The sequence below is a fragment of the Pteronotus mesoamericanus genome, unplaced genomic scaffold (assembly GCF_021234165.1).
Source record: "Pteronotus mesoamericanus isolate MK-2021 breed Mesoamerican mustached bat unplaced genomic scaffold, CSHL_Meso_final contig_130, whole genome shotgun sequence".
NCBI lineage: Eukaryota > Metazoa > Chordata > Mammalia > Chiroptera > Mormoopidae > Pteronotus > Pteronotus mesoamericanus.
In genome coordinates this window covers 11,388,662-11,402,321 of record NW_026555060.1, presented here as the reverse complement: position 1 = coordinate 11,402,321, position 13,660 = coordinate 11,388,662, and positions in this window count along the sequence as shown.

Below are 13,660 nucleotides of genomic sequence, written 5' to 3'. Positions count from 1 at the left end.
TAGAAATTTCCTTGCAAAATGGAAATGACCTGGGTGGCCTAAAAGACCTTATACTGGAAGTTATTTTCCTATTTTGAGATAAAATATTAGGGCTTGGAATATTCTTAGTAGTAAATTCAGGTTGTTTTGTTCTTAAAAATAGCCATATTTCCACTGCCTAAAAAGCAGGCTACTAATCAGGTGATCTGCTTGGGCATGTATCAATGTCACTGTGGCCATTTGGCAACAGAGTCTCTCAGAAACTCCAATTAACCATGTAAATATATTTCATAGCTGCGCATCTCACTTTGTCAGACCCCTGCTGCCTTTATATCGTTAACATAAATGCAGGTGCAAATAGCAGTTATGTACTTTGATAGAAAGCAGTTGGAGACATTTCACTGTGGGACACAACACTTTCCAATTGTGTACATCTGTTCAAATAATGTATCCAGCCCCAGTGACATGAGCACAGGATGGAAACATCTGCCCCTGAGACAGTTGCCATATAGCAGATGCTTACATCTTTATTTAGGCAGATGGCTGGTGTGATGAGTTGAGCAGGAATAAAAGCAAAGAAGTTGTGACAGGGCTATTTAGAATGTTGAGCAAGCCAAAAATATAGGTTAGGCATTTTATGTTTGTAACAAAGTCTAATACTCCTAGGAATAGAAATTAATAAATCTAGTGATGCTTTTGATAGAGTAAACATATTATTCCCGTCTTTAAGTTAATTGGCACCAAAATCCTAAAACGTTTACAGAAATTCTAGCATTTAACTTAAACTAGCAACAGCAACTAATGATTATTTTGGTTTTGATAAAATAATTTAAAATGATTTTTGAAAGCATGTTGATAATAGTTCTCTAAAAAACAGTACTCTATCAAAAAAAGAAAAAAGATTTTAGTATACGAAGTCTGTCCAGAAGGTATCCAGCCATGTGTTATGAAAAATAGAGACATTTATTAAAGAAGACACAAGATACAAGAAACATTGTACGTAGGACGATGATGCCTCAGTCCCCTTCAAAGTAGGCACCTTGGGACCTCACGCAGTTCTCCCAGTTGCCATCAGCTGCCCCATTGTATTTTCCTGAATCTTGTTGACGATCTGAAATCTCTTCCCTTTCAAAGGTAACTTTAGCTTTGGAAAAAGCCAGAAGTTGCAGGGTGCCAAGTCTGGGCTGTAGTGGGTCTAAGTCACGTGAATGATTTGATGTTTCACCAAAAACCTTGCACAAGATGTGATGCATGAGCAGACACGTTGTCGTGATGAAACTGCCAGTCACCAGTTGCCCATGGCCGTGGCCTCCTGAATCATCCAAATAGCTTCCTCAGAGGACTGCTCAACCTTAACACAAACTGTGGTGCAGATTCATTGCTGTACTGGCTCAGTCATTTTGAATGTGAAAGCCACACAGGACACATGCTCACTCAGTGGTGTCTATAGCCCCCACTGACTAGTACAGTGAAGTCGTCATGGTTCATGGATGTGCATTCCAGTCCACTCTCCTTGGCTGCCAGGTTACATCCCTGTCACACAAACCATTCTCGTTATATTAACAATGGCTGGACTTTTTCTGGACAGACTTTGTTGTATACTACCAGGAGAATCTTGTGATAATATTTCTTAAAATTGAGCGAAAAATAAAAATGCCATTAGTTTAAATATAATTTATGAGATATTTCATGAATATAAATTCAAATTAAGTAAAATAAATATCTGAAGCATTACATACTTATAAGATTTTTTCCAGCATTTTATTATAAAATCTGTATTCTAACATTTCCCAGTAGTGATATTTTAATTATAACTGACATTTATAACTGACATTTTTATTAGATAAATTAACTTTAGGCACTTTATTTTCAAAACTCTGTCGTATGGATCTGCCATATCATAGTTTCAAAAGAAAACAAATGTGAGAGAAACAAAAATTTACCAAAAGCAAGACATTTCCAGATTTTATTTTCTATTTCATTCACACACAGAGGAAAAAAAACATAGAATCTCAAAAGAGCTGACATACTTGATTTTATCTACTTCAAAAATGCTTTAAAAAATTTTTTTTTGTTTCAGGACCCCTTTATACTCTTAAAAATTATTGAGGACCCAAAGGAACTTTGTTTGTGTCAGTTATATCTATTGGTATTTACCATATTTGAGATTATGAACTGAAAAATAGGTATTTATGAGTTCATGCTAAGATAATAAATTTACGTTAAGCTTACTGCAGCTTAACATAAATAACATTTTATGTAAGTGACTATTTTTCAAAACAAAACGTTAATGAGAGGACTGGCAGTGATTTTTAGTTTTTTGCAAATATCTTTAAAGCCTGGCTTCCTTGAAAACTGTTGAAGTCTCGTATCTACCTAGTCCCTCATTCGCTATGTTGTGCTATATTGCCCACCCCCCACAACCCAGTCCCCCAGCCTCTGCCCCCACAACTGTCAGCCTGATCGCTATGAGACTGTCTCTGTTTTGCTTGTGAGTTCATTTTGTTCGTTAGATTCCACATGTAAGTGAAATCTTACATGCTTATCTTTTTCTGACTGGTATATTTCACTTAGCATAATGCTCTCCAGGTCTGTCCATGCTGTCACAAGGGTAAGATTTCCTTCTTTTCTACAGCAATGTAATATCCCATTGTTTAAATGTGCCACATCTTTTTATACATGCTCCTGAGGGACACTTGGGCTGCTTCCAAATATTGGCTATTGTAAATAATTCTGCAATAAACATAGAGTGTGTATGTTCTTTCAAATTAGTGTTTCAGGTTTCTTCAGATAAATTCCCAGAAGCTCAATCACTGGGTCATAAGGCAGATCAATTTTTTATTTTTCTGAGGTATCTCCATACTGCTTTCCACAGTGGCTACACCAATCTACATTCCACCAACAGTGCACAAGTGTTCCCCTTCTCCACATCCTCACCAGCTCTTGTTATTTGTTGATTTATTGATGATAACCATTCTCACAAGTATGAGCTGATACCTCATTGTGGTTTTAATTTGCATTTGATGATTAGTGACATTGAACATCTTTTCATATGGTTTTTGGCCATCTGTATGTCGTCTTTGGAGAAGAGTCTATTCAGGTCCTTTGCCCATTTTTTAATTGGATTATTTGGGTTTTCGCTGTTGTTCAATAAACTCTTTACAAATTTTGAATATTAGCCCCTTATCAGATATATCATTAGCGAATATGTTCTCCCATTCAGTGGCTGTCTTTTCATTTTGTTGATGGTTTCCTTTGCTGTGCAAAAACTTTTTAGTTTGATGTAGACCTATTTGCTTATTTTTTCTTTTCTTTCCCTTGCTTGTTGAGATGTTTCAGAAAAAAAATACTGCTATAAAAAATGTCTGAGATTTTACTGCCTGTATTTTCTTCTAGGTTTTTGGTTTTGAGTCTTAACATTTAAGTCTTTAATCTGTCATGAGTTTATTCTTGTGTATGGTGTATGAAGATGGTCGTTTCATTTTTTTTTTTGCACACATCTGTCCAATTTTCCCAACACCATTTACTGAATAGATTATGTTTACCCCATTGCATTGTTTTTGCCTACTTTGTCAAATATTAATTTACTATAAAGGCATAGATTTAATTCTGGGCTCTCTATTCTGTTCCACTGATCTATATATCTGTTTTTATGCCTGTACCATACTCTTTTGATTACTTTGACTTTAGAGTATAGTTTGATATCAGTTAGTGTGATAACTCCAACTTTGTTCTTCTTTCTCAAGATTGCTGTGACCATTTGGGTTCTTTTATGGTTCTATATAAATTTTTGGAATATTCATTCTAGTTCTGTGAAATATGCCATTGGTTTCTGGATAAGAATTGCATTGAATCTAGAGATTGCTTTCGGTAGTATGGTCATTTTAATGATGTTAATTCTTCCTATCCATGAATGCAGTATATGCTTCCACTTATTCATATCTTCTTCAGCATCAATAATTTCCCAAGTACATGTCTTTTATATCTTTGGTTAAATTTATTCCTAGGTATTTCATTTTTTGATGCAATTGTAGATGGGATTGTTCTTAGTTTCTCTTTCTGATAGTTCATTATTGGTGTATAAAAATGCAACTGGTTTCTGGATATTTGTTTTGTATCCTACTACTTTAGTGAGTTCACTTATTAGATCCGGTAAATTTTTGGTGGAATCTATTGGGTTTTCTATATGCAGTATCATGTCATCTACATATAATGACAGCTTTACTTCTTCCTTTCCAAATTGGATGCTTTTTATTTCTTGTTGTCTGATTGTTGTGGCTAGGACTTCCAGTACTATGCTGAATAGGAGAGGTGAAAGTGGACATCCCTGTCTTGTTCCCAATCTTAAGGGAAACACTTTTAGTGTTTTTCACATTGAGTATGGTGTTGGCTGTGGGTTTGTTATATATGGCCTTCGTTATGTTGAGGTGTGTTCCCTCTATCCACACTTTGCTGAGAGTTTTTATCATAAATTGGTGGTGGATTTTATCAGATGCCTTTTCTGCATCTTTTGATATCATCATGTGGTTTCTATCCTTCATTTTCTTTATGTGGTGTGTCACATTTATTGATTTGTAGATACTGTATCAACCTTTCATCCCTGAAGTAAATCCCACTTGACCATGGTGTGTGATCTTTTTAATGTTATGCTGTATTCGGTTTGCTAATATTTTGTTGAGGATTTTAGCATTTATGTTCATCAGGGATATTTGCTTGTAATTTTCTTTGTAGTGTTTTTATCTGAATAATGTTGACCTCATAAAATGAGCTTGAAAGGCTTCCCTCCTCTTGAATTTTTTGAAATAGTTTGAGGACAGGTGTTAGTTCTTCTTTGAATGTTTGGTAAAATTCACCTGTGAAACCTCTACTTCAGCACTCAGAATTTTAAAAAAGCACATCGGGATCACAGTTTATAAAAATTTGTACCACCTTTTTGTTGTTCTACTGAGAGAGTGTGGGAGAGAATGTGACTGCTTGAACAGTTTGCTGTCTCTGCCTTAATTCATGCTAAGGTACCACAGCTGTGTCTCCCAATTCTCCCTTTTGCCCATCAGGGCAATGCTGCAAATGTCAACCTAGGGGAAAAGGCAAATGACATCTCAGTATTAGTATGAAAAGGGATTGTGGGACCCTCTGCAAGGTTTGCAAACCACACTTTGAGAAATGACAATCCAGTGTAATTCTCCCTTGTTAAAGAGAGAAACTGAAGCCAATAAGATTATTGTCTTGCCCAGACTCATTCATAGTAGATGGAAGAACCAAAGCCACTTCTGCTCTCTTTCTTATAAGTAAAGCAATTTGTCTTATTTTCCCTGAGCAGCCCTTCTAAAAATGAAAAATTCCCCAGATCCAAATCATAGGCCACAGCACTGATGTTTTACCAAGTTTACTGAACAGGTACATGAGGAATTCAGGATGTCTTTCAGCATTTTTAGACTTTTTCATTCAGTCCCAACGTTCTTCAGTGACCTTGGTTTTAAAGGCAGATAGTATGGGAATAGAAAATATCTAGGAAATGTATATTATTTCTAAAATTATAAAAGATGTTAGTAATGGTTTTTGTTCCTTTTTCTCATAAAAACTGTTAGTACTTAAAAGTATTACTAAATCTCTTGTTAATTGTTGCTTTGAAAAGGCCACTTTGGTGTAAGTCTGACTTGTGCGCTGGAAGCTCTGTCACAGAAAGCACCGGCTAAGAAGCCTGGTGTAACACCTTGGGCTCTCAGAGGGGAATTGCTCTGTACAGGTCGTTATCTACCTCTCTAGCAACTGTGCTGTACATGCCTGTTAAGAAAAACCAGCTTGCTCTCCTCCTAACGGTTACACCGTGATTGGAAAAGGTTAGTCAAAACGGTCACTATTGTATCAACATAGAGATGGGTTATGTAGCACACACCAGCCATTGGAGGAGACTGACATTATCGGATAAATTACAGAACACCTTAGCAAGGTCAACGTATTGAAATGGGCCTGGATTCAAATCCAGTTCTCACACACCATCTCCATGCCCTTGCAAGAAATTCAGTTTCTGCATCTGTGGACTGAAGATGTTAATATCAAGAGCTGGTGGGGGATTAAGTGAGATAATAAGTTAAGCACTCCATCCGACTCCTGACAGAAGGGGATTTTAACGCTTCATGCCAGAATTCAAGAGCTTAGGGAGTTTAAGAAAGAATAGAAGTCAGTGAGTAGAGATGGGGAACATATATACCACCTACAGTAAGTAACTTTGCTCTGAAAGAATAGAAAGGGGTTAGGGCAGTAGCTTGAAGAGGAAACAGAGTTCAAGGACTCTTACTGTTGGTGGGGGTGTGAGGGGGGGGGTGTGTGTTCAACAACAAAGGAAAAAGCAGGACAGTACTGTTGGAAGTTAATAGTTCACTCATTTAGTAACTACCATATTGTTTGACTTGCCATGTAGCAGGCACTGATCCAGGGCCAGTCCTGGTGGAGAACAAAACAAGGCCCTGCTTTCTTGAAGCTAACACTGCCGTGGGAGGAAGACAGGTTAATTCGATCTCATTATGAAGGGAAGTGCTCTGAAGGACGATTAAAGTGGAGAAAGAACCCAAGTGATCGCATGGGGCTGAGCAGCTGCTTCGGGATGGGATGGCCAGGGAGGGCCTGGCCGGTCGGCGGTGGGCTCCGCTGGTGTGGGGTCCCTGAGGCCGCACGAGGGGCCTGCGGAGAAGCGTGGGTACAGAACAGGGTTGGAAATGCCCTATTTTCTTACTCTGAGATGAACATTTATTCCACATTTTAATGTTTCAAGACTGGAGGCAGATGAGTTATATGTTTAGAGGGAGTATGCTTCACCCCTCTTTCCCTGCACCGCAGAAAGGGTAAATTAATTCATGTTGTGTAATTGAAGAAGAAAGTTTAGAAGTAGAAAGAAGGGATGGTGAATGAGTTCCTGCTGGACAACCCCTCTCTTCTCCATGAGGTCTTTAATGCTTCAGGCTGCTATACCAAAGTACCATAGACTGACTGGCTTATAAACAACAGAAATTTACTTCTCACAGCCCTGGAGGCTTAAAGCCCTAGAGCAGGGTACCAGCATGGTCGGGTTCTGGTGAGAGCCCTCTTCTGGGTTGCTGACTGCCATCTTCTCTTTGTGATCACATGTGGCAGGAGGAGGGCAGGAGAGCTCTCTGGGGTTCCTTTTATGAGCACACTAATCCCATTCATGAGGGCTCCATTCTCATGACCTTCCAAAGGCTCCACCTCCTGATACCATTACACTGGGAGGTTAGGATTGTACGTGTGAATTTGGAGGGAATACATTCAGTCCACTGCAAGGTTAATGCACCAAAATCACTGGCAAGAGAGAAGAGAGCCATGGGGGAAGGGGCGGGGGGAGGGGAGTGCCTCGGAAAAGCAACAGGAAAGACCTGGGCTGCCCCTGAGAGAACCCAAGAGAGTCTGCAGAGATAAGAAACAGGTGATGGAAAAGGTCTGCAGCTGGAGACCGGAAACCTTAAACTTACACTGTCGCCCATTGTTCACAGTGGTTGGGTTTCTCCTGCACTAGGCCGCGAGCAGTGTGAGCGGAGAGCAGGGGCAGCTGGGGCAGGCACTGCAGGAAGGCAGCAGCGGGGTGCGCCCACGGCATGCTGCCTGGGGGTGACCGTGGACGGTCAGCCATGAAGCCCGCCCCAGAGCCAGGAGCACCTGCCTGTGTACACACACCTCCTAACGTGAAAAGCCTCAAGGGAAAGAGTGCAGGTGAACTGCATAATCCCTCCATCCCAGAGAAAATGGAGCGTTACCTCTTACACATTTCTAACCGATAGATGAGAGTAAACGTTTCCTCCAACCAGGTTTTGTAGTTGTCATCCAAAGAACAATAAGGATACTGGAGGAGAAGCAGGGCAGAATTCAAAAGAAAAGAGTTCCTAAGCAGTCCACAGCTTTAAACTCTGATGACCTTGCTCTTCGTAGTAGCTCATGTCAGCATCTGACTACATTAGCTCTAACTCAGAATCTGTGTGTGCTCTTCACTCCTGTACCGCCAAGCTGCACAGCTCCCCGAAGGTAACTGCTGCAAGTCCAGGTACCTCAGTACCAGTCAGTGCCTGGGGCTTCATGTGCTTTTTCTTTAAATTCTTGAAAGTCTCAGTATTGTAGGTGGTCTCTCTATGTTAAGGTAAAGTGTGCCTTGATTAAAGAAATAAATAACAGTCCAAAAATAAAAACAGTTACGAAGCAGGAGTCTTAGGGAATAATTATGGCCATAAAGGAATACATGGTTCTGTGCATTGGTACTTACAAATCATGAGCTATCTGGCATTAAAGTGGAAGCACAGAAAAACTTGTAGCAAAAAAAAAAAAAGTTATAAATCACGGTGAGTTGAAGATAAATCAGAAGAGAAGATAAAACATCTGTAAAATGCTAAAGGAGAGGAACCATTCAATTTTTAAAGTGCAGTTCTCACCATCCTTAATAATGCCATTCTTTACATATAAAGTAAATCCATTTTTGAAATTACATTGTAAAAAAATATGAATGTCTTTGTGATTCTAGTTCCTTGCTTTCAACTATACAGGTCTTGAAACAGTGACCTTTTACCACTTTAGTTCATAATCATAGTGTTTCAGCCAAAGGCAAGAGCCTTCCAACCTTTGGCGTGTGTCCTCGTTGAGTTAGCCCCCCTGACGGCACATCCGGATTCATGTGGAAACCTGACTTCCTGTTAGGCCGCCTAAGGAAAAGGTTTCCTTCACCAACTGCCATCTTGTTAGTCATCCCCAATACTTAACTCTTCCAACACTTAGTTTTTTATCTTACTGGTTGTAAGATTAAAAAAAGAGAAGGCCCGTTTTTAATTTGTTGGTGGAAGACTTCTTGTAATGAGACATTTGTGCAGCTTACGGAAGCTCCTTTGCAGGAGATATTTTAATGCTCACTAGTCTTGTTGAGAAACAGCTGACTCAGCAAACATCAGAATCTGGAAAAAGTGTGCACAGGTATTTGTTATGGGTGCAAGAATGTGAAATGAAGTGATTTACTGTTTTTACCTTGATTAAGTTCAGTTATCAAAGCCTTCTTAACCTCATCTGTGTGACTCAGCTAAATATTAACAATTATAGTACCGGTAACAAAAAAATGATGGTAGGATGGGGTTATGCTACTCAGTCATTCTTAGATTTGAGTAAAGATGCAAAGTTATTAATTTGTAATAATGAGTAAAATCTTGTCCGTATAACAATTTTTTTGGCCAAAAAGCTAAACGGCTTTATCTTTCTAAATGTATTAAAAATAAAAACATTTCATACAGTTTTCAACTGTTTTTCATCAGAAACACCTGAAATCAAAGCAGTTCTTCTCAGAAATGAGGACTGATAAAAGGGAGCTTAATTAAAATGAAGAGGAAATTCATTGAAATTGAGGATTATTAAAATGTTGAGGATTATTATTGTAAATGTTAAACCTTTTTAAATTTTTTCATTTGGGACATTAATTATACAATTAATTAATTACCTTAAACAATTCCTTAATGATTTCCTCAACAAAATGCTGAGATCTGCCAGAATGGACTTTCAAACTTCAGAATCTCCCACCCCTACCCTCGGTGAGAGTCCGCACGCCTCACTGCTGCGCTGAGAAATCTCATGGCCACTGCTCTCACAGACCTCCAGAGAGCTGTCCCTAGTCCCACGCTGACCCCGTCCCTCACAGGGCTACTGGGCCCTGGGCTTGTCCCCACCCTATGAGCAGTCTGCTGGCAAGGTTTGCTTCCCAGAGGCTTGAGAGCATCAATATTCAATATAAACAAAAGCAGGGAGTAGTGTCCCCATAAAACAGCTGCTTAAAATGCTTGTATGTTCATTCCTTTTCACTGCAATTGTCCATCGTATTATCACTTTGTCAACGGGGATGTAAAAACTAGGGACAGACAGTAAGAGAGCGCAATAGGATGGATCAGGAAGGTTGAGCTGCCACAGTGGGTGGCAGGAGAGAGGCAAGAAAGAAAAAATGCTCTGCAGATTTATTAGGAACATTATTGACAAGTAACAGCCATTTCTTCCCTCGTTCTCTCATTTACCTCTCAGAAAAGAACACCAGCGTAAAGATTCAGTACTATTTCCATAGGATTAGTATTCAAGATTTGTGAGGGGTTTTTTCCATCAAAAATAAATGTCAGGAACTTCATACTTTTTGGGAAGAGGAAGTGGAAAACTAATGTCTGCTGAGCATCTAACATGCGGTAGGCCCTACCCTGGCACCTTCATGGGACTTTTTCATTTAATCCTGCTAGACCTTTGTAGCCAGAAACTATTAGTATGCCCATTTCATAGCTGAGAACAGTAAGGCTCAGGGAGTGACTTTCATAAGCCACTCGACAGAACCAGGAAGTTGAAAGCACCTCTGTCTGAACCCCAAACCCATGATCTTTCCATTAGAGATTACGGTAGTGGCCATAGCGTGCATAACAGCTTACAGTCCGCACATAGAGGTGGAAAGAGCCCTTGGAGTCAAATGGGCTAAGGCTTAAGGTCCAGCCTCTTACTTACCAGCATTGAAATCTTTATAAAATGTACGTGTAACAGTAATTCCCAATTCAGATTATTGTGGGGATGAAATAATAATGCACATAAAGTATTTTGCACAGTACCTGATGTAAAATGTTCCTTATTATTGGAATAATGTGTAAGAACAGTATTGATAAATGCTAGGAAATAAAGAGGTTCCAATGCTCAGAAAATGAGATTCTTTTTCATGCTAAGCCAGGCTGTAAATTCGGTTTGGCAAGGCAGCTCTCAAAGGCCTGTGCTGAATAGGTGTCTGGATATCACCAGTGCTGTTACAGGAGGGAAGGAGAGGGAGTCAGGGAAGAGCAGCTGGGCATGCGCCAAGGAGAGGGGACAAAACCAGGCTTGGGATACAGGACGTCTATTTGGGAATGTGCTTATTTCTTCTGTATGGTGTCAGGTTTCCTGAAATGTGGGTCCTGGACATAACGTCTCTAGGAGGTCTCAGCGCTGCAGATACATGGAACAGAAATGGTATTTGGCATCCTGTGTCCCTGGAAACAAAAGAACACTGTGCCTCTGCCAGCACGTTCAACAGTGCGCGCTCCACAGTCGACGCTCAGTCAACGCCTGTGGACTGTGTTGCTGCAGAGCCCGGGCAGTGCCTTGGGGAGAGGGAAGGCAACAGCTAAATGTGTTTATAGGGTTTTCAACAAAATTAAGTTGAGCTCCCCTGTGTTATGAGGCGATTCTTTTATCTCAGATGTCTCTGGGGTTTTACCATATTTGTTTTAACCAGAGACCATCCTGGGAAACGGTTTGAACCCCAACTGGAATTTATTATTTGAAAGCCAAGTGGGAGGGGGAAAAAGGGATGCCAACAAATAAAATTGAAAATAGGGGTTTTTAGTTTAATAAAGTTGAAACCTAAACAACACCTAACAGTTTTGGCTCTTTAAGTGGCTAAGACTTGGCAGTACTTTCGTTTTGCTCCTGGATCCGTGAGGCCCATTTCAAGAGCAGGGACACGCTTCTCTCTCTGTCTCTGTTCCTACTCCTTGTGGAGTGTAGGCCTGCGGCCCCGTGCATGGGATCGTGGAGTTGTGCCCACACCGACAGAGGCACAAGCAGGAACAACTTTGTTCAGAAGCAACAAAGGAGGTTTGGTCCTGCCCATGGAAATCAGGAAAGGAGCTGTTGCAGCTGTTGCCGGCCCCAAGCACTGGTCTGTAATATTATCTGTGCCAGATGTGTTGTGGAGCAGATGGTCAAACGGGCTCAGATGTGGGCATTTAGTGCTGTTGAGCCCTCGTTCTCCCCTCTGCTGCCTCTGACAGGCAGCCGATCTCCATCAGACCAGATTCTTTGGAGGTCGTGTAAGAAAAGGAGGAAGACACACACTGTACTTTTTCCAAACAAATATCTGGGACCCTTACTGGATTTGTCCGAATCCTATGGATAGTAAGTGGCAAGTTCAACTTTAAAAACTGCTTTTACCTCCAAATGATTATTAATTTTCCATGAGTTCTTTCTAATAAGTGGGCTTTCAGAAAGAATCATTTAAAGGTAATTGAAGTTCAGAGCTCAGACAAGCCATTTTTATTTCAAAATTTCCTTTTTCCCCTACACATTCAGAGATAATATTATATTTTGGAGTTAATTAGGGCAACTTGTATGTAATTTTCCTCCTTTTGAGGAGAGAATGAAAGAGAAGAAGGTTAAAAGATTGCTTTAAAAAGGAATGGGACAGATTTGGATTGTGTGGACCTTGGCACATTATTTAACTTCCTCAAGACTTGTTTTTCTTAATCTATAAAAGGGGAACAATAATATTTCTGTGCAGGGTTTATGTGAGGGTTCAATTAAAAGACCTAGCACAGATTCTAGACCATAGTGAGGACTCAATATCTATTAGTTTCCCTTTAATCCACAGTTAGATCAGTTTCTGTAAATGTTACTTTCAAAATAGTTATTTTTCATATACTTAACATACTAAAAACAGCCCACATTTAAATTCCTAGTATTAAGTATTCACATTGTATAATTGTGCAAAATTAATTTTACTGAGTCAGCCTTTTATGTTTTCAGTTAATAAAAGTCCATCCTGTGAGTCTCTTAAACTGTGTTATGGGTAATTTTGCAGCATTTCCAGAAATTATGAATGTCAGTGGAAATTTCTACCTCTCATTATTTAGTGCACAGGTCTGCGACATCTGTAATTTAGTAGGTGACAGGTGAGAGTTTTTTGGTCCCATCTGCGAGAGGCCTCGTAAGTGTGTGGTGGAGGAAAGCACTCTTGTAGCTACATTGTGAAGAAATACTCCCTATAACCATACAGTCTTAGTGTTTTAGAGTTTTAAACACTTAATGGCACTTTCAACTTCTCCAAGAGCTCCTACGCAAACGACTTTAAAAAGAACAAAAGGGCCTATAGTTATTGTAGCACAACTGACCTTTATTGCAGTTTGCCTTGTTTTATCCTAAAGAGCCAAGTGTTCAGAGGAACAATCCTGAGGACTCCAGCTGTCTCGGGAGGCAGTGAGCTCTGACGCTCCTCAGCGCTTGGCTTCTGGGGGTGGGTGTGCACTGCCCGTCAGATTATTAGGTCAATTCCCTTATCACTAGCATTTCCTGTGATTAAGTAGGCAAGGAAAATAAAAAACATGACACTGTGTGTGATCTAGACATAGCCATTTATTCATACACACACACCTCCCCATCATGACTATCCTAAAACAATGTTCAATGTTTTTCAACTCACGGCACACATACACTAATTACTAAAATTCTGCGGCACACCAAAAAAATATATTTTGCCAATCTGACAAAAAAAAAATAGGTATAATTATGGTTCATTCACACCAGATGGTTGTTGTTGTGTTAGCTGTTGTCATTTTTTTTTACTTGACAATCTAAGGGAAAAGAGGTCAGTGCCCCTGACTAAATAGTCAGGTGTTGTATGTTTTACAGATGTTTGTGGCACACCGGTTGAAAATCACTATCCTAAAAGATACCCTTTCTAAAAATGGATTCAGATAGGGAAATTTTCATTCTCCTTTCATTCATTCAACAAATATTTATAAGCACCTCCTGTATGCCAGGCACAGAAAGTATTCAGTGCAAAATAAGTACCTGTCTCATCCTGACCTCTTCGTTCCCCGAGTGCTGCCGCCCCAAAGGCCACCGTAATACTAGTTTATTTTGTTTC